The following is a 22,652-nucleotide window of genomic DNA, read 5'->3' as shown; positions in this document are numbered from 1 at the left end:
ATGTTCTAGCTTCTAAGAACGGCTTCTCTGGGGCCTCTCCTTGGTCTGTGCGCATCAACGCTGCTGCCCCGGGCACTCTGATCCACCGCCAGACCAACGGGTGCGCTGTCCTCCTGGAGCTTGTTTTCTGTAGCCTGTCTTCCTCGCAGTGTCAGAAAGAACACAAAAGGCTGTATTGTCTGTTCAGTTTTCTGAACTTCAGCCATCAAGTCCACAATCAGTTTTTTTCCCTGGGGCAGTTGAGAAGTCATTTCTATCTTTTTGTTTATTAAGAAGCAAGAACCAGCTATGAATACAATCTAGAGCAAGAGTATGGTCTAGCATAGACAGGGAAGAACCAGATATGAGATACACAGGTCAAAAACGGAACCATGACCTCAGCTTTAAGCGTGATGGATAAGCAGGGCAAACATAGTGCCTGGGAAAGCCATCTGTTTAGAAAAAGATGTCAGGTAGGTAAAGAATACTTAGCACCTAGTCTCTGTGCCTTCATTATCTAAGGAAAAGCAAAAACCTGGCTTTTGCTTATTTACAGTATGTGAATGAGTTTCCGATCCTTGTTGAATAGGTTGGGAGAGTCCATGAGGGTGCTAGGTGTCCACAGCAGGTGAGACAGAAAAGCACAAAACGCGGAGTGTTGACCTCAGACTGACAGCTACTGCTCCAACAAAAACGAAAGTGGGTTTAATCAGGATCAGCAAGGAATTGCAATGGCGAGCCACTCACAAGTCTACTCATAGCAACCAGAGAAGAACGCTTTTAAAGAAGAGGAAAGGAAGTTGAGAGGGCTGTACTGTTTGCTGCTAAGTCACTTCATTCGTGTCTGACTCTGAGCGACCCCACAGACGGCAGCCCTCCAGGCTCCCCCGTCCCTGGGATTCTCCAGGCAAGAACACTGGAATGGGCTGCCATTTCCTTCTCCCATGCATGAAAGTGAAAAGTGAAAGCAAGGACGCTCAGCTGTGTCTGACTCTTAGCGACCCCATGGACTGCAGCCTACCAGGCTCCTCCGTCCCTGGGATTCTCCAGGCAAGAGTACTGGAGTGGGGTGGCATTGCCTTCTCCGAGGGCTGTACTAAACAGAGTCTGCTGGAGGAATTGAGAGTTCTAAGTATAATGGCTTTTCACCAGCTGAGCTGCCATAGTCTGTCATTGGCTGAGCTCTTGCCAGGCAAGACGAGAAAGTCTGTCTGCTTCCTGTTGAGATCTGCAATCTTTTAGGCCGCAGAGCGCCCCCTTCTGGCTTCCTGACTATTTTAATTAAGATGGCTTTAAAATATATATGTATTATGGTGAGTGAGGGCTCCTCCTTAGTTGCGGTGAGCAGGCTTCTCATTGCAGTGGCTTCTCTTGTTGCAGAGCACAGGTTCGGGGCACACAGCCTTCAGTAGTTGTGGCACATGGCTCAGTAGTTTGGGCTTTGAGACTCTAGAGCGCAGGCTCAATAGCAGTGGCACCCGAGCTTATTGCTCCGCAGCAGGTGGGATATTCCTGGATCAGGAATTGAACCTGTGTCTCCTGCATTGGCAGGTGGATTCTTTACGACCGAGCCACCAGGAAAGCCCAAGATGTCTTTTCATTAATTTTTACAGGAGGTTAAGAACTCTAAAGCCCAATTGTGGTAATTCTGTAAACTTTTCTGGAGACAGCTCTTTAAAAGAGTTTTTAATAGCCTAAATGAACTTTTTCCTTCACTACTCATTCTCCCTGCCAGTTAAAAGAGAAAGAATTTCTTGTCATATCTCTATTGGGAATAAATAAATTCTTTGACTTTTTTTCTTATTCATCAAATATTACCTGTATTCAATCAGTACAAGTCCTATGTTGGACACAGAGATCAGAATGGCTGTATTTTTAACTTTTAAAGTTTTATCATGGAAATAGCATTTAACATGAGATTCACCTCTTAACATTCTTTAAGTGTGCAATATATTATCATTGACTATAGGTACAATATTGTACATCAGCTGTTTAGAGATTATTCATAGATACCTCATATAACTGGAATCAAGCCATATCTGTCTTCTGTAGTTGGTTTATTTCACTTAGTATCTCCTTAATGTTTGTTCACATGATTGAGTATTGCAGAATTCATGTCTTTTTAAAGGCTAAATTGTATCCCATTTGATGTACATACCACAGTTTCTTTTTACATTTATCTGTTAATGGAGTTTTAATTTGTTTCCACAACTTGGCTATTGTGAATAATGCTGCAGTGAAGCAGAAGATATTAAGAAGAGGTGGCAAGAATACACAGAAGAACTGTACAAAAAAGATCTTCATGACCCAGATAATCACGTTGGTGTGATCACTCACCTAGAGCCAGACATCCTGGAATGTGAAGTCAAGTGGGGCTTAGGGAGCATCACTATGAACAAAGCTAGTGGAGGTGATGGAATCTCAGTTGAGCTATTCCAAATCCTGAAAGATAATGCTGTGAAAGTGCTGCACTCAATGTGTCAGCAAATTTGGAAAACTCAGCAGTGGCCACAGGACTGGAAAAGGTCAGTTTTCATTCCAATCCCAAAGAAAGGCAATACCAAAGAATGCTCAAACTACCGCACAGTTGTACTCATCTCACACGCTAGTAAAGGAATGCTTAAAATTCTCCATGCCAGGCTTCAGCAATATATGAACCGAGAACTTCCAGATGTTCAAGCTGGTTTTAGAAAAGGCAGGAGAACCAGAGATCAACTGCCAACATCTGCTGGATCATCGAAAAAGCAAGAGAGTTCCAGAAAAACATATTTCTGCTTTATTGACTATGCCAAAGCCTTTGACTGTGTGGATCACAATAAACTGTGGAAAATTCTGAAAGAGATGGGAATACTAGACCACCTGACCTGCCTCTTGAGAAACCTGTATGCAGGTCAAGAAGCAAGAGTTAGAACTGGACATGGAACAACAGCCTGGTTCCAAATAGGAAAAGGAGTACATCAAGGCTGTATATTGTCACCCTGCTTATTTAACTTATATGCAGAGTACATCATGAGAAACGCTGGGCTGGAGGAAGCCTAGGCTGGAATCAAGATTGCCGGAGAAATATCAATAACCTCAGATATGCAGATGACACCACCCTTATGGCAGAAAGTAAAGAAGAACTAAAGAGCCTCTTGATGAAAGTGAAAAGAGGAGAGTGAAAAAGTTGGCTTAAAGCTCAAGATTCAGAAAACTAAGATCATGGCATCTGGTCCCATCACTTCATGGCAAATAGATGGGGAAACAGTGGAAACAGTGGCTGACTTTATTTTGGGGGGCTCCAAAATCACTGCAGATGTTGATTGCAGCCATGAAATTAAAAGACACTTACTCCTTGGAAGGAGAGTTATGACCAATCTAGACAGCATATTAAAAAGCAGAGACATTACTTTGCCAACAAAGGTCCGTCTAGTCAAGGCTATGGTTTTTCCAGTGGTCATGTAGACGTGAGAGGTGGACTATAAAGAATGCTGAGCACAGAAGAATTGATGCTTTTGAACTGTGGTGTTGGAGAAGACTCTTGAGAGTCCCTTGGACTGCAAGGAGATCCAGCCAGTCCATCCTAAAGGAGATCAGGCCTGGGTGTTCATTGGAAGGACTGATGTTGAAGCGGAAACTCCAATACTTTGGCCACCTGATGCGAAGAGCTGACTCATTGGAAAAGACTCTGATGCTTGGAAAGATTGAGGGCAGGAGGAGAAGGGGACAACAGAGGATGAAATGGTTGAATGGCATCACCGACTCGATGGACATGGGTTTGGGTAAACTCCAGGAGTTGGTGATGGACAGGGAGGCCTGGCGTGCTGCAGTTCATGGGGTCGCAAAGAGTCGGACACGACTGAGCGACTGAACTGAACATAGGAGTGGTAAAACCTTTTTGGATCCTAATTTCAATTTTTTGGAATAAATCCCAGACGTGGAACTACTGGATCTCAAGGTGATTCTACTTTTATTTTTTTAAAATTGCATATATTTACAGTGGACAGTATGATGTTTTCTTTCAGGAGTTTTATGGTTTCAGGCCTTGTGTTTAAGTCTTTAATCCATTTTAGTTGACTTTTATGTATAGTGTAAGATAGGGGCCTATAAACAAACCCCTGATTAATTATTCCTTTCCTTCTTTCTGTAAACCCTTTTTTCCCTTTACCTCCTCATTTTCTCCATTCCTTTCCTCCTAATTTGGTCAAGAAACTGTTAAGTAAAGATGTGAAAAAAGTGTCATCCATACAGTGTTACGGACAGTACCTAAGGTGGGAGGCTTTCAGAATCTGAGTGAGGTACGGGTGTGTCTGGGGGCTTGGGTTCACGGCAGTGAGGGGCAGCCTGGCCTGGTTACCCCAGGATGAGACAGTTGAGGAGGATGTCTGATGGGGGAGGTGAGCAGTGGCATCTAATGTGAAGGACTGAAGATCGACTGGGGTGAGGATGGCATCCATGTAGAGGAATGAAGTGGTGGCAACTGGTGTAGGGTATTCAGAAACCAAGCCACTTGGGAAGTTTGTCTGCGTCGGTGGGGAGGAGACGAGGAGGATGAAGAGGAGGGTGATGGTGGCTCTGATGAGCTGAGGACTTAAGCAAGGAAGTAATCAAGTAGTTATTTATATTGAGAAAAGTTGAGTCTGATTTATTGCTGTTGGAAAAGGGAGTTACAGTATGGAAAAAGAGAAAATGAGAATAAACCCTGGAATGTGGGGTTAAATATGGAAATATTAATGTGAATTTTCAATAGATTAGAAGGAAAAAATGAAGGAAGGAACAAAGAGAGGAAGGGAGAAAGGGAGATGTGGGGATAAATGATGTATTTCTATACTGTATGGTTCTTATATACCCTAGGTCTGTCTGAGAGAGCTTGGGAGCAGAGATACCCCAATAGCAATGAGCATATTGTTCACTCAGATCTTCCTTTGTAAATACCATTCTCCACTAAAAGGAATTAGTGGAGAACTCTTTGGAGGAATTTTAGATTCCTGGGCTGGTGAAGGGAGGAAGGAAACAGGTGAGTCAGGAACAGCTTGATGTGCCAGAAAATAAAGAAATGTTCCCTTAGTGATGGAACCATGTCAAAAGGATACACAAACTATGTTGAGATCCCCACTAGTCAAATCTGGAACAACCTGAGCATTAAAATAAGAAATACTAGCAATATATTAGAATCAATTGAATAAAATGGAAATCTACAAGTTCATGCAGGTATGAATGCATGAATAAATGAATGAGTAACTAAATGGAAGAGCTGAAAGATTTTCATAACAGAGGAATGCCGAGTAATAGAGAACTATAGAATAAGATAATCATTTGTCAGTCATCAGAGTAATAAGTAACTCAGCCAAAAACATCAACGCATGTAAAACATTTTGGTGAGAGTTAAATGATGCACACAATATTACTATAGATTCAAAGCACTTCTGCATGAAATACTTATCAATTACAAAGGTAAAAGAGACTCTTTACAACTAGAGAAACAGAAAGAAAATACCTTTTGTCTAGTGCTTACGTTTAATATCCCCAGTAATGGCATGCATTGAAGTTACTTATAAGTTGATAGAATGCAATGAAAATAATTCAGTATTACTTTTCTGATACTTCTACCCAAAATACATAATTTGAATCTAGTCATGAAGAAAAATCACACAAGCTCAAATTGAGGGACACTCTATAAAATAACTTACCTACATTTTTTAAAAGTGTCAAGTCATGTAAGTCAAGATGGAGGAACAGATCCAATGTGAACTGAACTTAACAGATATGCCAACTAAACAGAACTGGATCCTTTCCTAGAAAGGATATTATTGGAAAATGGTGAAATGTGAATCAAGTCTGGAGATTAGATGGTAATAATGTATCCATGTTAAATTCCTGATTTTGATGGTAATTCTATATATGTGAAACTGTCCTTGTTTGTTGGAAGTTCATACTTAATATATTTGGGGTATCAGGTTGGCAACTTAAAATTATTTAGGAAACAGAAAAAATGTTCCTGCTATTATTCTTTAAGTTTTTTTAAGTTTAAAGTTACTTTAAAATAAAAAATTAAACACATATACACACTACCCATACACAGTAGTACAGATAAACTGGGGAGATCTACACCAGACCTGTGTGTAGATTCTATCAATGTTATATGCTGGCTGTGATATTGTACTATAGCTTTGAAAAATGCTTCTACTGAGGAAAACTGGTTTAAAAGTAAGAAGAAATTTCTGTATCATTTTTTGACAACTCCATGTGAATCCCCTATTATCTCAAATCTTTATAAAAAAGCTTCAGCAAGTTAGATTAAGGAAAATAATGTTTACTGAGCATAATCTCTCATTGAATCTTTTCTTATCTTTATTTCTTATTGACTTTATTATATTAGTTTTAGGTATACAACGTACAATATCTTTACCAGTTATATTCCATTTAAAAGTATTATAAAATACTATATTCCATGTGCTATTCATTACATCTCTGTAACTTATTTATTTTCTTAAGATTTTTTAAAAAAATTAAAGCAATTTTTCATTGGAGTATAGTTGATTTACAATGTTGTATTGGTTTCTGCTATAAAGTGAATCAGTTATACTTATACATACATTCACTCTTTTTAAGATCCTTTTTCCATATAGGTCATTACAGACTACTGAGTAGATTTTCCTGTACTACACAGTAGGTCTTCACTAGTTATCTATTTTATATTCAGTTATTGAATCTTTACAATGGCCTATGACAGTGATATTATGCTTACTGTTCAGATCAAGGAAGCCAAGTTTAAGTAATGTTAAAAATTTGACTGTTAGTAAATAGAAGAAATGGGGATTGGATTAGAATTTTGTCTTGTTTTACAGCTAGAAAAAAAATATTACTAGAAAAAAATCCAGAAAAAAGATTCTAAATGCACCATATCACTGTTACTGTTAGAAACTTGTTAATAAATGTATACTTCTGCCAAATATAGAGTTAAAATATAAAAATTAATACCCACTAAATTTTATTGTCAGTCCATGGAATAAATACTTTTGATTTTTATGATTCCACAAAACTGAAAATTCATTATAAATCTACAAATAATGTTTTCACAATTCAGCTACAAAGGGAGTCCTAAGATCCTAAATGGAGCCCAAAGTGCATGAGAAATGTCTGGTATTTTCATTCCTGACATTACAATTTATAAACCAGACAGCTAACAGTAAATATGAGAGCACTCAAGAGCAGTATGAGAATACAGGAACTGAAATGAGATGTGGGAGTAAAAGTACTGGTTACCTAAGTAGGAGATTCTCTTCTTTAAAATTAGCACAGGTTTAGTGTTGGATGTATGGAATATGCTTTCTGAGGGAAGACTGATTCTTCTATAGAAGATGGAGCGTCGCGAAGCGAATTAAATTGTTGCCAACACTACAATCCAGATACAGCCCTTTAGAAATATCACTTTTTGGTAGAAACATGGTAAAAGAAGAATGGCTGTAAAATGGGGAAGTATTTCATGTCAATATGTGGAAGCAAATTTGGGAGACCAATTACTGATACTATGTGGCAGTAATAAACAGTATTTTAATATTAATTCGAGGGAGTAGATCTTTTTCCTATCACAGTGAGCACATTTTTGACTTTCTCTCTGGTCTCAACAATGAAAAAAATAGATTGTGACATCTGAGTCCATCTAGGAAAGTTCAAGCATTTAACTTTCTCCTCCAACCTAATACAGAGCTTAGAATATTCTTCACTGAACGAATGCTTCAAAGATGAGGAATCATAGTCATAAAAGCCTCTATTAGGTTGGCTTCCCAATATTTTCTAAAGTTACCAGCTAGCAAAACTGATCTAGCTGAAAATTTATTAAGACTTTGGATATATTTACACTAATATTTTAAAAATATTTTTATTTTGCAGGCTACAATGCAAGGATTTTAAAATTTTTTATCTTCTGGACATTATACTTCAAATGTCCATATTTATCCACCTGGTGTGTGGAGATAGCTAAGTCCTCATATTAACCTCTAGACTTCCTATAAGGGCGATTAACTGAGAGATTTAAACCAAAGCCCCTTTTCCACTCTTAAAACACAAAGAGTGCTTAACAGAGCTATACTTAGTGTCTATGAGAATTACTCTCTAGTGCATTTAAATACTGTGAATTTAAATGAATAATATATAATCTAGGTCAGAATTTTTTTTAACAAAGTTAAGTGTATTAAATACATTTCCCTCTAATCTTCAATTATTATTCATGCTGATTTTTTTTTCTCATTCTTAAGTAAAATTAGCTCATTCCATGTCTTTACTGGGTCCTCCTGATTTTATGGTAGTTGTCACTGGACTCTCAGCTGAGAATTAAAATACTTTATTCAAGTATCTAAAATTTTATAGCCTTTTTCTCTATCTTCTGTAGACCTCCACTTCCCTTATTATCCCTCCATTAAGAAAGACATAATTAATTTCCTCTTAGAAACGATCAATGAGAAGTCATAACTTACCTTTCAAGTTCCAAGCTTCCCTGTGCTTGTCCACTTCCTTATGTTCCAACAAAAACTATATATAGCTGTGCGATATAGTGGCTTGGGGAAAATGATAATCTTTTAGACTTTTTCATATAAATGTTATTTACAGATGTTCTTTGCATTTTTTCTCTAAGTGCCTTTCCCAAGCAGATAATTCACAAATTGTGTTTATCTCCTCTTGCTACTCAAGTTGAAAAAACTTCTCAGATAACTTGGAGTATGTTAAGCAACTCTGTAAGTCTTTTTTTTTTTTTTTTTCCTTTGAAGTCAGTTATTACTAATTTATTTTTTTATTTAATTAATCTACTTATTTTTTTTTCTTTTTTTTTTTTTATAAATTTATTTATTTTAGTTGGGGGCTAATTACTTTACAATATTGTAATAGTTTTTGCCATACATTGACATGAATCAGCCATGGGTTTACATGTGTTCCCCTTCCTGGACCCCCCACCCACCTCCCTCCCCATCCCATCCTTCTGGATCATCCCATTGCCCCGGCCCTGAGCCCTTGTCTTTTAAACAATTTTTTTTAAAGGGGGAAAGTAACAAACTTAAAAGAAAAAAACATAGAGATGCTGTGAGACCAGTACATACATTATTATGCAAATATATGGAAAATAATCTTCAGACTGGCGAACATTAACGATGCTTTTTCTCCCCACAGATCTTTACTTGATTCGCTGGCCCTATCATTAGAATTCGCTGAGCTTCCCCCTGCCTCAGGACCTTTGAACTTGTCCTTTTTGTACCTGGAATGATCTTCTCTCAAGTTTGCACATGGCTCTCTGCATCTTGTTACTTGGTTCTCTTATGAAAATGTCCTCAGAGGGTCCTTTCCTGACCACCCTAACACAGGTAACTGCATTCTTATCAATTACTAGTTATGGTTTCTTTACAAACTTCAGCTCCTCGAGCATTGTAAACAACTGCAAAACATCATTTGGTCCTAGTCCTTTATCTTAACAGAGGATTTTTCTGCACTTTCTCCTATCTTTAACTTAACTACTATGAATTTTTATGAATTTTTTTCCTCTGATGATTAAAATCAGTGCAGATCCTTTATGCTACCATAGCAGGTATTGTTTCAGCTTTTGGAACTGAGATAAGAGTAAAGAAGAGATAAGATACAGGCACTGTCAAATGGCACATGTACTACATACCAGCATTGTCCTATGTGCCAGGAATGTACCGTGAACAAAACAGGTATTTTTAGGAGAAGCATGAACTTAAGGACAACTTTCATATGACAGGATATTGCAAATGAAATAAGGGCAAACATAAAGATATGCTTCTGAGGAGTCTTAACAGACAGCAGTAACCAGCAAAGTGAGAGATACGGGGAGTTTACAAAGTAGGTCCAGATGAGTTCTCGAGGGTAGCCTTATTCTATGGTAGATTTCTTTTGAAAATATGGGCAAAAATCTTGCTGCCACTGTCACAGCACTTGAACCGAACATCTAATATATTTGCAGGGCTATTCCCTTCCCGATACTGCCAGTGAGAGTTCTGGTCCCCTTTGGCGTGGGAGTGATAAAAGGACGCCATAAGGTATGGAGAGATTTGTAGATTTCTAAGATTTTTCTCTCCAGAACAACGCAATTTCCTAAACACTGCAGCTAGTCATGTTCCAGCAAGACTTCAGTATTGCTCAGATGACAGATTTGTGTTCCATTCTCAAGTGAGATGCTGAGTGTGATGTGGTGTGGTTAGGCTGAAAGGGATTAATGCAAAATAGGATACGGGTTGATTATAGAGCTAAGAGAAATTTGAGTTGGAATGTAGTTGGTGATTGTTGTGCAGATTTCTGTTAGATGGCTGAAGCAAAAATGATGGCAAGGGAGCCAGACTTGCCCCTTGGTATTAGAGTGTTCCCTGAGAATCTGTCATCAAGTGGAGGATGGTTTTTAATTCTAATTTTACCTGTGTGAGAGTGGTCAGGACACGTTATTCTGCTCTTGACCAGGTGATGATATTTATAAGCCATGTCTACACATGACCCAGTCTCTCAAAATCACGTTAAAAGGAAACACTAATGTGACTCCAGAAGCTCTGAGGCATCATTTTTGCTTTTCACCTTCTTAACAAGTCCAGTCAGGCCATTTCACTCTGTCCATGACACAGGAGGTTTTACCACAAATGCTTTCAAATATAATCTCTTTCAATATTATATGTTCATGAAAACCACACATCACAAAAGTAAAAATGTCCTGTTCCTTCATGCCACTTTGCTCCTCTGTTTCACGTGTTCCCCCCGACCTCATAAGCCTCACTCAACACACTCTCATGCACCATGTCCCCCACACCTCACTCCCCAGACCCTCTGCCCTGTGACATTTCACCGTTCTCTTGCTCTTGGTACAGCTACTGGGAAAGTGCAGTCTCACAGGCAGCCTGCTGTTAGGATTGGAGCTACAGAGAAGTCAAGAGATGGCCTTTCAAACAAGAATCTTTGGAATTCAGGAGAGAAAGGCTGTGAATACTAGCATAGTGATAATTTTTTTTTTTTTTTCTACTGCATTGTTATTATGGCAGTAACATTATGCAGACAGCTTTGGGAACTGGAGGATGAAGCCAGAAGGTGGGGGGAATAGTGTTCTTGGTATATGCGGAAAGCGTGTGCTATTGTAAAACGCTCCAGTGAGTGAGAGTAGCCTAGTTGATTTGTTCGTTGGTTATATAGCACCACATGTTTTATTCAGGAATTCACTTAAAATATTTAGTCTTCATCTTTTTTTTTAAGGGATTTTTAAAATATTTATTTATTTATGGTTGCACCGGGTCTTTGTGGCTGCACGTGGGCTTTCCCTAGTTGGGGCAAGCAGGGCTCCTCTTCATGGTGGTGCCTGGCTTCCCACGGCAGTGGCTTCTTGTTGCAGAGCGCAGGTTTCAGTAGCTGCAGCACATGGGCTTCAGCAGTTGTGATGCACAGGCTTAGTTGCTCTGCGGCACGAGGGATCTTCCTGGACCAGGGATCAAACCCGTGTCCCCTGCATTGGCAGGCAGAGTCTCATCCACTGGACCACCAGGGAAGCCCTGGTGTTTATCTTACAAGGAGAGATAACAACACGAGGCATGAAATTTAGTTTGAAAAAGGACTGAAGGGAACACCCTAAAACTAGGCGAGTTAGATATTCTGTGGTTAAAAAGCCGCAACTTCAGAGTATTTCTGAAAGTCTGGTATGAAGAAGGTCATCTTTCAAATGACATTTATATTCACAGGAAGAATCTCATGGTCCAGGGATAGAAATTGATCAATGATGAAATCTAAGGATAAAGATGATCAGAGAGACAGAGAGATGCAGAGATAGAGAAAAGAACTAAGCATGGGAAAAAATGGCTTCTAGATTGCTAATTCTGTCCCAATAGCAACATATAATTTGACCATTAAAAAATAATTTTAAAAAAAGCTCAGAAAAAGCAGTGTGGATAAATGCAATTTTATAGAACATAATTTCGCTGAAAGCAATTTAGTTAAAAGCAAGTTGGTCAGCAGGTCATTTTGGCTGAAATGATGATGGGCTTTAAATGAGAATTCCTAGACACTGCTTTTTTTTTTTTTTTTAGTATTAGCTATATTTGGTGCACCTTGGAACATTTTGCAGACCTTCATACATCATTACATGTTCTTTTCCATTTTATAGGTATTTTTATACTTTTTTCTTTTAATATTTAATATCATTTCAGTCATGTTCTTTCATATTTAACCAATCAATTCACCTGAGTCTCAATCTTTTTGTTTTCATATTTCCAATTCATAATAAAATTATTCCTGCACACTCTGTTTAAGCTATGAAGATGTTGGAATAAAGTAAATATCATTTGGTAAATTGCCTGAATAAATTATTGTAGGTTACAAAATAATGATATCCCAATTCTGCTAACAACTGAGATACAAATATTTAAATAATATATAATAAACATACTTTGTATTTAGAAAGCAATTTGTACAGATAATTAAAAAGCTAATAGATAGTTTGGATAGGTAAGATTACAGAGCTTTGTGCTCTCTTTTATATTTTTCTATTTTAAAATGCTTAAAAACTTGTATTTTTGAAATAGAAAAATTGAATTTTTCTATTTTAAAATAAAACATACATTTCTCTTTAAATATGGAAAAATAGAAAAAGAAGCCAATAATGAATCATTAATTTAAAAAGAACTGAAATTTGAAGCATAGAATTTTTCTACTTTGAAAATAACAATTTAAAGTCAGTTAAGCCTATTCTGTTCGTCTGACTCTGTTTTCCTTTTTTTTGTACAAGGGGAAAAGAAAATTAAGCAGTTTTTTTTTTTTTTTTAAGTAAGCCACTTTTATTTGCTATTTGAGTTAATCTAATGTCAGTAAAGAATCTGCCTGCCAATGCAGGAGACATAAGTTCAATCCCTGGGTTGGGAAGATCCCCTGGAGGAGGAAATGGCAACCCACTCCAGTATTTTTGCTTGGGATATCTCATGGACAGAGGAGCCTGGTGGGCTACAGTCCATGGGGTCACAGAAGATTCAGACACGGCTGAGTGACTCAACAACAACAACATTTCTCCATGGAAGCTGAAAGAGTGGGCGTTATCTAAGAATGGATTAGAAATACAGGTAAAAGATAATGAAATAAGCAGAGAATGCCTAATAATTGCTATTGCAAAATTAGAGAAAGATTTTGCTTAGAAAACTAACATACAGGAAAAGTTCAAACTTCCAGCAACATGAAACAAAATAGCCTAAATAAATTATGGTAAGGTAAAAAACAATGCTATATAAATTCTACTGACAAAACATCAATATTTATCTATGATATAATACACACTGCATTTTAGAAAATGATCTGTACAATATTACAAAGGGCAACAGGTGGTTGCACAATATTTAACAAAATATTTAACAGAGTTCTTATATCTATTAATTTTTGCACAAGTTGTTGAGTGAAATAGCTTATTTTCAGCTAACCTGAATTCAGCCAAATTTAAGCAGTTTTTTCCTACCAGCTACATTATTGATTGTATCACACATTAGGCAGTCCTGGGATACCTGAAATCATAGCTAAAGTTTTAATCTAGAAAACAAATCTTCCACAATCTGATAGAACTAATTGAACTGGGAAAAGACAGAGTACATGGGCATGAGAATTGACTAGAGGGACATATTGAGAAACACATAACTGAATTTAAAGGAATCTTTGGATGTGTTCTGTAGATTGAAGGATGGCGTATGTAATTTCTAGGCCTTTCTTTCCCTTAGGGAAAATATAATGTCCAAGTATTTTTAGTACATACTTGCTCACTTCTGTTATAGGAGGCATCTATAAGGATATTCACACCAGGATGATCTAAAACATATTCATAGATTGATGTAAATATTATAAATTTTCATCAGTAAGTGAATGGTTAGATAATATCCTAAACTATATAAAAAAAAACTACTCTGTGGCAGCTGAAAAAGCAATGTTTCCATATTTATATTTTCCAAATAAAACATGGAAACATTTTAAGATCTATTATTATGAGAAAATAATTTTGCATAAATATTTATGATTCCATTTATATTGAAACAAAATTATTCTAAATTATGTAACATTTTATCCATTTATGAATGAATCTGTTGTTGTTGTTCAGTCGCTAAGTCCTATCCAACTCTTTGCAACCCCATGGACAGCAGCACTCCAGGCTCCTGTCCTCCACTATCTCCTGGAATTTGCTCAGATTCATATCCATCGAGTTGGTGATGCTATCGAACCATCTCATCCTCTGCCACCCCTTTCTTTTGCCTTCAATCTTTCCCAGCATCACGGTCATTTCCAGTGAGTTGGCTCTTTGCATCAGGTGACCAAAGTATTGGAGCTTCAACAACAGTCCTTCCAATGAATGCATCTATGTAAATGTATAGAAAAACATTCTAAAGTTACAAAGTACACTGCTTTTATTCTTTCTGGGGAGGGAAATGAGATTGGTAGCAACAGTGGAGGGTTTGCAATGTTTCCAAATATATTTCAGTATTGTTTGCATTGATTCTAAATAAATATATTTTTGTATTGGTAGCAGATGTAGCAAGTAGAGAAGACTTGAGTAGCTCAAATAAATGAACTAAATGGAAGAGCATTAAATCTTTTAAATACTTAACATCTAATTGAGTCTTCAAAGTCCTCCTCTGAAAGATATAACCTCCCTACTTCCCTACAACACACACCACAAGGAGGAAAAGGAGAAAATAACATTTATTGAAAAATCTGCAACATGTTCAGAAATTTCTTATGCTTACAAAGTGTTTGTTTTCTTGCTACTAGAAATTATGTCCCTAAAACTATTTAGGTTAAGGAACCTGCCTGCCACTGCAGGAGATGTAAGAGACGTGGGTTCGATCCCTGAGTTGGGAAGATCCTCTGGAGGAGGGTATGGCAACCCACTCCAGTATTAATGCCTGGAGAATCCCATGGACAGAGGAGCCTGGTGGGCTAGGTCCATAGTGTTGCGGAGAGTCAGACACAATTGCAGCAACTTAGCGTGTGTGTGCGCACACACACACACACACACAGGCTAAAATTTGGCTTCTCTGGTGGGTCAGATGGTAAAGAATCTGCCTGCAATTCAAGAGAGCCAGGTTCAATCCCTGGGTTGGGAAGATTCCCTGGAAAAGGGAATGGTTACTCACTCCAGTATTCTTGCCTGGAGAATTCCATGAACAGAAGAGCCTGGTGGGCTACAGTTCATAGGGTCACAGAGAGTCTGACACAACTGAGCAACTAACACTTTTCAGGCTAAATATTACCATTGTATTTCCATGTTTTAGACATGAATTGAAAAATGTTAGAATTTTCATTGAGTCAGAAAAAGAACTGTCATAAGCATTTCTTTTGTATGACTTTTCCCTAGAAAGTGTTGAGTGATGACCATTGCTAATGAATTAGGACGTAATGGCTAGCTAGTTGGAGTTTTCTTTCAATGATGAATACATTTAAGTATCTCAGGTAGATGAATTCTTGTCTACATATGCAAGATGGATCAGGCAATTATCCAATAAATCAGGGTGATAAACCTATTACAGAGTAAAGATGGGGGTGAGCATTACTTCTATTTCTGAGATTGATGGCTTATATTAGTAAAATTTACTATCTTCTTGATTTTTCCTGGCACAGGATAACCAAACAAATACTCTTCTTAATGGGTCACAGTGTTGCCTATAGGAAGCCCTCAATGAATATTTGTTGCAAAAAACTGAACTTGACATAGGGATGTTTTCAAAACATGCTGTATTCACCTAAAATGCTATCATTTTGTCTATTTTATAACATTTGTTCCATGTACTACTATATTTAATTTATTCTTTAAAAGGTAAAAAATACATTTTTAATGAATTAGTTAGCAATTTTTGAACCAGAAGATAGCAGAGAGTAACAAATCTATGGAGGAAGTTCTTGAATGGTTTAATTCAAAGTTGCACAGTGAATGGACAACTGAAAAAAAATTCCCTAGGCATCTTCTACACAAGCTCCTCAGAGACTGCAGTTTGAGGGTGCCTGACTGGCTTTTGCATTGTTCACATTTTTCTTTATATCAGTGTTATACAGCTAATCACATGCCTCTCAGATCTAAAGGGGATATTCTTTTCTCCCAGCCTTTTCCAGGGTGCACCACTGTACCATCCTTACCTTAAAGGGAAGAGAAAACCCAAAGTCTTCCCCAAATCAATGGGACTCATAAGAGATTTAACAGGGTTGCTGAATAGAAGATTCAAGGTATTAAAGTCAATTTTATTTTTATATTAGCAAATAATGCTTACGATTTGCTAAATAAAAGACAGCACATACAAATGCAGCAAAAATATGTCATAAGAATAAAGTTAAAAGCAATGTAAGAGTCTCTTACGAAGAATAGAATGATATTAGCTGAAAGAAATCAAAGAAGACCTAAATAAATGAAAAAATAGACCATGTATATTGATAGGGAGAGCTCAGTATCATAAATTTGTCAGTTTTCTCCCAGATTGATCCAGAGATTCTTGGTACTGACAGTAAAATTTTCAAAATGGTTCTTTGGAACCAATATGACTTAAATGTTAGATTAAAATAGAGCAAGAAAACAAGCAAACTGGACACAATATCAGCCACATGTTAAAAATGTAGCTAATAAAAGTTAGTGTAAAGAACATATAAAATGGAATCTATAAGCAAACAATGCAATACAAAAATAGGTAAAAGTGTGAACAGGCAGTTCAGGATAGAGGACTCATTAATGGCTAATAGGATACAAAAAAATGTTATTTAGGAATCAGATGAAAAATAATAAAATCACAATTAGTTGCCATTTGACACCCAACCTTCTGGAATAATTTTTAAATCTAAGATTATAGATGTTCAGAAGATTAGGTTCTCATTAATCTTGTTAACCTCATTAATCAGTAGTTCTTTGGGAAAAATTTTGACTTAACCTAGTTAAAGTATATATGTATATTACCTAAAAACTGCAATTCCACTCTTTGGAATATACTTTAAAGAAACTTTGTGTTATATGTATCAGAAGGTATGTACAATAATGGTCATGGCTGCATTTGCACAAAAGCAATATCCTGAAAGCAACTCTTTGTCTTCTAAGAACAGAATAAACAAATTAGATTCCCAAATTTATGCATGCATCTCAAAAAGTTAATATTGAGCAATAAAAGAAAATCACATGAAAATCACACAAATCTCCACATATATTGTGGTGTGATTCCATCATTATAAAAGGGGAATTAGGACAAACCAAATAGCCTACTGTTTAGTAATATTAATATTTTTACATAACTATAAAAAAATCAACAGAATAACAAGGCTGTTGATAATGTATAATGGTAGCTAAGTAGGTATTTGTCTTACCATCCTTTAAATATCATATATACTTTTAACATATATTTAAAAATAATATGAAATAATGTTAAAAAATTAATGAAACTACAACATGAATTCTTTTATTGGCAAGTTACAATGAAAGAGTTGAGAACTTTCCTCCTGTCTGTATTTAATGTTTAATGTTAAATATAGACTCATGAGGGCTTCCCTGGTGGCTCAGATGGTAAAGAGTCTGTCTGCAATGTGGGAGACATGGGTTTGATCCCTGGGTCAGGAAGATCCCCTAGAGAAGGGAACGGTTACCCACTCCAGTATTCTAGCCTGGGAAATTCTGTGGACAGAGGAGCCTGGTGGGCTGCAGTCCATGGGATCGCAAAGAGTTGAACACGACTGAGCAACTAACACACACACACACATAGACTCATGTAGTTTTGGTTAAATTACCTAAACCTTGTTTGGTTAAATTACTTAAATACTGTGTTTTCAAAAAAAAAAAAAAAATATTGTGTTTTCAAGCTTCCTTGATTGCTTATTGTTAAAGAAAAACTCACACATTTCCATTTTTATGTCATTTCAATGCTATATATTAGCATATTCCAAAAAATGGTGTTACTGTTGGACTTACACTTGGTTTATACCAAGTCATTTCGGGCAGGTGAGAGGTGTGTGGTGGGTTAGTGGCTGGACTTCCTGGGAATGAGCAGATCTACCGTATGTTAGGTGAAGATGCTGCTGTTCACAGAGGAAGCTTGTGAGATGTGTGGCTTCCCTGTTACTCCTTGAAACAGTGAGGGAGACCCGCTCTGGGTGGCCTGGGGCGGTGCGAGGTAGGACAGAGAGCAGACCATCAGCCAGATGGACACTGTTCAGTATAAACTGAGCCACTGACTCCGGGCACCAATCTGGATGGGCCATTATCCCACCGTGTGTTACAATTTATCCAGCCCAAAGAGGGAGGGTTCCTTGGTGGCTCAGACGGTAGAGCAACTGCCTGCAATGCGGGAGACCTGGGTTCAATCCCTGAGTCGGGAAGATCCCCTGGAGAAGGAAATGGCAACCCACTCCAGTACTCTTGCCTGGAAAATTCCATGGGTGGAGGAGCCTGGATGCTACAGTCCATGGGGTCGCAAAGAGTCAGACACGACTGAGCAGCTTCACTGGTTCAGAGGGGGAGGACAAAGCACAGGAACGGAAGAATAGACACTGTATCTAAACGGAGACCTTTGAGGCTCAATCCTTCTTAATGTGAAGAATTAGTGGTTGGGTGAAGCCGCCCTACAGAGCCTGGGCCATTGAACATCAGCAAGCTTCAAGTCATTATTATTATTTTCACTGTGACACATATGACTGGAAATCACTGCTTGGCAAAACAGCAAGTCACATATTGAGCTATAAGTAAAATATGCTAATTTTATTTTTTTTTACTATTTTATAAAGAATTTCTCAGCAGAAGAAATGACTATCACTGATTTGGAGGAAGAATGATACAGAAAACACGTATGTTGTGGACTGACTAATCTTGACAGCTCTTTTAAAAGCAAGAAGAAAGCACTGTTGCTGAGACAGCTTCAAGGAGGTCTTTAGCATGTAAAGAAAGCATGCGAGAATTAATAGCAGTTGGGCTAAGACTTGGGAGAACCAAGGAATTATGAGAATTAAAAAGAAAAACAGGTAAGAAGCCTCTCCTATTTCATCTGAGAAGCTCGGAATGAAATACTTTCTCTTAGATAATGGGAGAGAGCAGTTTGATGCCGGCAGAAAATGGTACTAAGTGCTCATTACTTTTAACTGCGCAATTTAAATGCTCATGTGCATCAATGGAAGGAAGATTTAAATAGCAAGCTTCATTGCTATTTGCTCCTAAAAGAAACTGATCCCAACAGATTACTGCTTTTCATTTAAGTCAACGTGGGGATGAATAGCACTTTTGCAGTTTGAGAAGAGGGGCATGTGGGAAAACTGAAATGTCAACAAAACAACAGTTGGGCTTTCTTTTATTGTTTATTGGCGCTCGGGGAATCCTCTGCAGCTTTGTCTTTCATGGTTGCTTAATAAATAAAAATACAGTACATACCCTACACATTTGGAGGGTGATTCACAGAATGGCACTCATTCACCTAAGGGACCCTGCCTGGCTTAGTCCAGGGAGCACATCTTCCGAGCATCTGGAACCACAATGGCAATTTCCCCAAAGGCCATGGGCTTGAGTTGTTTTGCTAATCATTTACATAGACCAGCTGAAATTATGTAGCCATCTGTATTCTTACACACTGATATTGAGTCAAATGAATTTACAGTCTTGAAAGCGTTCATCCTTGATATCCCCTTCACACTGATTTTTATCCTTTTCAAACAACCATGGAGTCTGGGACACCCTGAACACTGCTCATCCAGGAAGCCCTCTGCTCATCCAGGAAGCCCATCCATTCTCATTTGCTTTGCTGCCCACCACTCTGCCTTCTCAGTATTGTCCCCGCAAACTGCCATGGACACTCTAATATTGCTGGGCAATCAGGTTCCAGAGTGAGGCTGCCTGGGTTAAAATCTCCCCTTTGTTATCTGCTGGTAATGGTAGGCAAATGACTTTGTGTCTTGGTGCCTGATTCCTCACCTTGACAGTTTCTAAGGAAAACAATATATTCTTTAAAAAGAATTTATTTATTTGGCCATCCCAGGTGTTAGTTGCAGCATGTGGGATCCAGTTTTCAAAACAGGGATCGAACCCTGGCTCCCTGTATTGGGAGCATAGAATCTTAGCTACTGGACCATCATCAGGAAAGCCCCAAGAATACATTCTCATAAGATCACCATGAGGAAGAAATGGACTCAGCAGGTGGCTTTTCATGTAGCAAGTACTCAATAAGTGGTGGGTATAATTAGCAACATAGTTATTTTATTCCATCCTAAATGGAATCACTTACTTCTGGCAGGCAGGACTCCCTCAATCAGGATGAGTGTCAGCCATTAGTGACATAAGAAACTAAAACTCAGAGGCCAAAGTGTTTCCCGGAGATGAGAGGTAATCTCCAGGGGAGGTGCAGAATATGGAAACTCTTTAGATGGCATTCACAATATCACGATCATGGTAATGTCATAAGAATGCCAGGTGATATTTAACTGAAACTAGAGTGGGAGAAAAACTGACAAAGGAAATTAAAGACAGATGACTCAAAAGCATGCATTACCTCAAAGGGCAACTTTAGGTAAAAGATATATTGATGTTTTAGGAACCTAGAGGTTTTGGTAGCAAGGGGTAGAAGGCAGCATATCACAGGGTGAAAGGATTTCTGGCTTTGGCAGAAAGGCAGCTGAGTCATTAAGTTATTTGAGGTCATGAGGAAAAATCACTCAAGTAAAATATATTTTGCAAACAGTATTTATAAGAGTTCTAATGGTGTCAGTTCATTTCTGGACATCAGCTAATGAAATGGCTGAGACAAGACAACTGGATTTTTTTGATGATGCTTTGAGAAAGATGGTTTATTTGATTGCTGTAAATTAAATTTGTTAATAGGAGATTTGCCTGGCTTGAAACATATATGCTGTTCTTTATATAATTTTTAAAAAGATTTTAGTTGAGTTTTACATACTAATAGGGACGTTAAATGAAAACGTTCAACAATTATGTAGGAAGAGTTTTCTCTTCAGTGTTGTTGCCTGTCACTGTCATCATTATCCCTCCAGAATATTTATCTTTGTGCAAATTGTAGCTGTGAGACAGGAGAGGGACCCCAAGAGAAGCTGGTCTTCCCTTCCACTTTGGTGATCTAGTTCCCAATATTTCACCTGCCCATTGGCTCTAATGCATCCAGATAGAAAGTTATTTGATAGAATTAGGCTTTGTACTTCTAAAAATTTAGAAGCTTCTTTAAAAATGCAATTCACTAGGTGGGCAGCAGAAGTTGGCCCAACTAAAAACAGAAAGTGTAGTGAGTATTGATTTAAAAGAACACTTCCCTTTGGACAGGTGGAGCTACGGAAGCAATGAGGATGAGCAGCCATCTCCAAAGGAAGAGAAAATAAAGAGCCATGGTGTTTTGAGCATGCATCCTGAGTGAAGTAAGACATGTATATATTCAATTTCTGACTTTGACATTTTCCAGTTGGGTAAATGGCCATGGGGGAGTTCATTGAACAAACTAAGCTTCCTAGTTTTCTATATGAAAAATGAGGATTTCAGTTTTTGTTGTGAGCATCCTGAAATAAATACTTACCAATCATCATTATTACATAACTCATTAAGTTACTTATGGCTTACTTTGCAAGAAGTACTGTAGACAGCGATCGGCTGATAGTATATATGGCATGGATATAAATACTTTGATAATGTGAAGACAGTGGAAAGGAAATACAAATTCAAATTCATAGCAGCAAATAACAGAAGACCACTGAAGACGCACATGCAGCCTTCATCCAGACGTGTAGTTTTCTAGACCCACTTCATGCTGCTTAGGGGTCTTGACTGGCTGCATCCTGGCCCTGGCTAATGCGAGCTCTGCTTCCCTGGCCTATGTTTTCACTTCTCAAGCTCTAGAGGACAAGTGCGCTCACATTGGTATGTGACTAGTTTTACATTTCTCCTAGAAACTGTTCTGAATTGACAATTTGGTGTCAACAATTAAAAATCAATTGGATTTCTTTCTCTTCATGCATTTATTTCTGGTAAGGCCATGAATAGGCGCATTTTAAGGCTTTTTAAATGAAAAAGCAAAGAAAAATTATACAAAGAGATTAAAAGTCCACTTTAATTTCCTTCTAATCTTCTGCCTTTCACTAGTCCTCTTCCTGCTCTTCTCCTCCCCTCTGCAGTTAACAACTCCCTTATCAGTTTACTTCTCAGTATCTTGAATGTTTTAAATGAACAAACGTATTCTTTCAATCACAGTACTTGGATAACCAAATGTCCTTTTTATAGTCACATTAACCATAGCTTTGGATTTAATTGTACTGGAAAATCCTATCCCACTGAATTAAATATCACACTTCAATGTCAACCCTGCACTGAAAGGTCCGATCTTGAATTGGTGTAATTTTAACCTTCTGAGAGAACTGGTTGGAGTGGAGTCTCTAACCAGCCAGTACATGCTTTGACTTTCAGAAACCTTCTTTGAAGAGTGTCTGATTACTTTCAGGGGTTAGAGCTGTCCTTTTGTCCTGACAAAGCTCACTTTTCCATTCTTGCTGCCAGAATTTTTGACCATTGTGGGATTTTCCAAACTATTGCTTGGAATTTAAATTAAAGGTCTTAGGCAATTTCAGCTTTACAATGCCATGTAACAGACAGAATGGAGGTTGAGACTGAATTCTGCCAGTGAGCAAGTTAGGTCAGATCTGCACAGCTATGGGTGAATATGGATAAAACCGAAACTCGGGTTTTT

The 22,652-nt window shown here is 37.8% G+C and overlaps 1 long non-coding RNA gene across 1 annotated transcript; it reads left to right on the top strand.

Annotated features, from left to right (window-relative positions):
- The first annotated feature begins 2,333 nt into the window (after positions 1-2,333).
- On the top strand, positions 2,334-22,277 carry LOC145518611 (uncharacterized). Its single transcript, XR_014063031.1, has 5 exons — positions 2,334-3,916; positions 9,124-9,314; positions 16,062-16,182; positions 18,712-18,945; positions 21,242-22,277. It is a non-coding gene; the product is annotated as an uncharacterized LOC145518611 (long non-coding RNA).
- The last annotated feature ends 375 nt before the right edge of the window (positions 22,278-22,652 follow it).

The sequence above is a fragment of the Giraffa tippelskirchi genome, chromosome 8 (genome assembly GCF_054371585.1).
Source record: "Giraffa tippelskirchi isolate mGirTip1 chromosome 8, T2T-mGirTip1v1.2.pri, whole genome shotgun sequence".
NCBI lineage: Eukaryota > Metazoa > Chordata > Mammalia > Artiodactyla > Giraffidae > Giraffa > Giraffa tippelskirchi.
The sequence above is the reverse complement of the archived record's forward strand: the minus strand, read 5'-3'. Positions and strand labels throughout refer to the sequence as shown.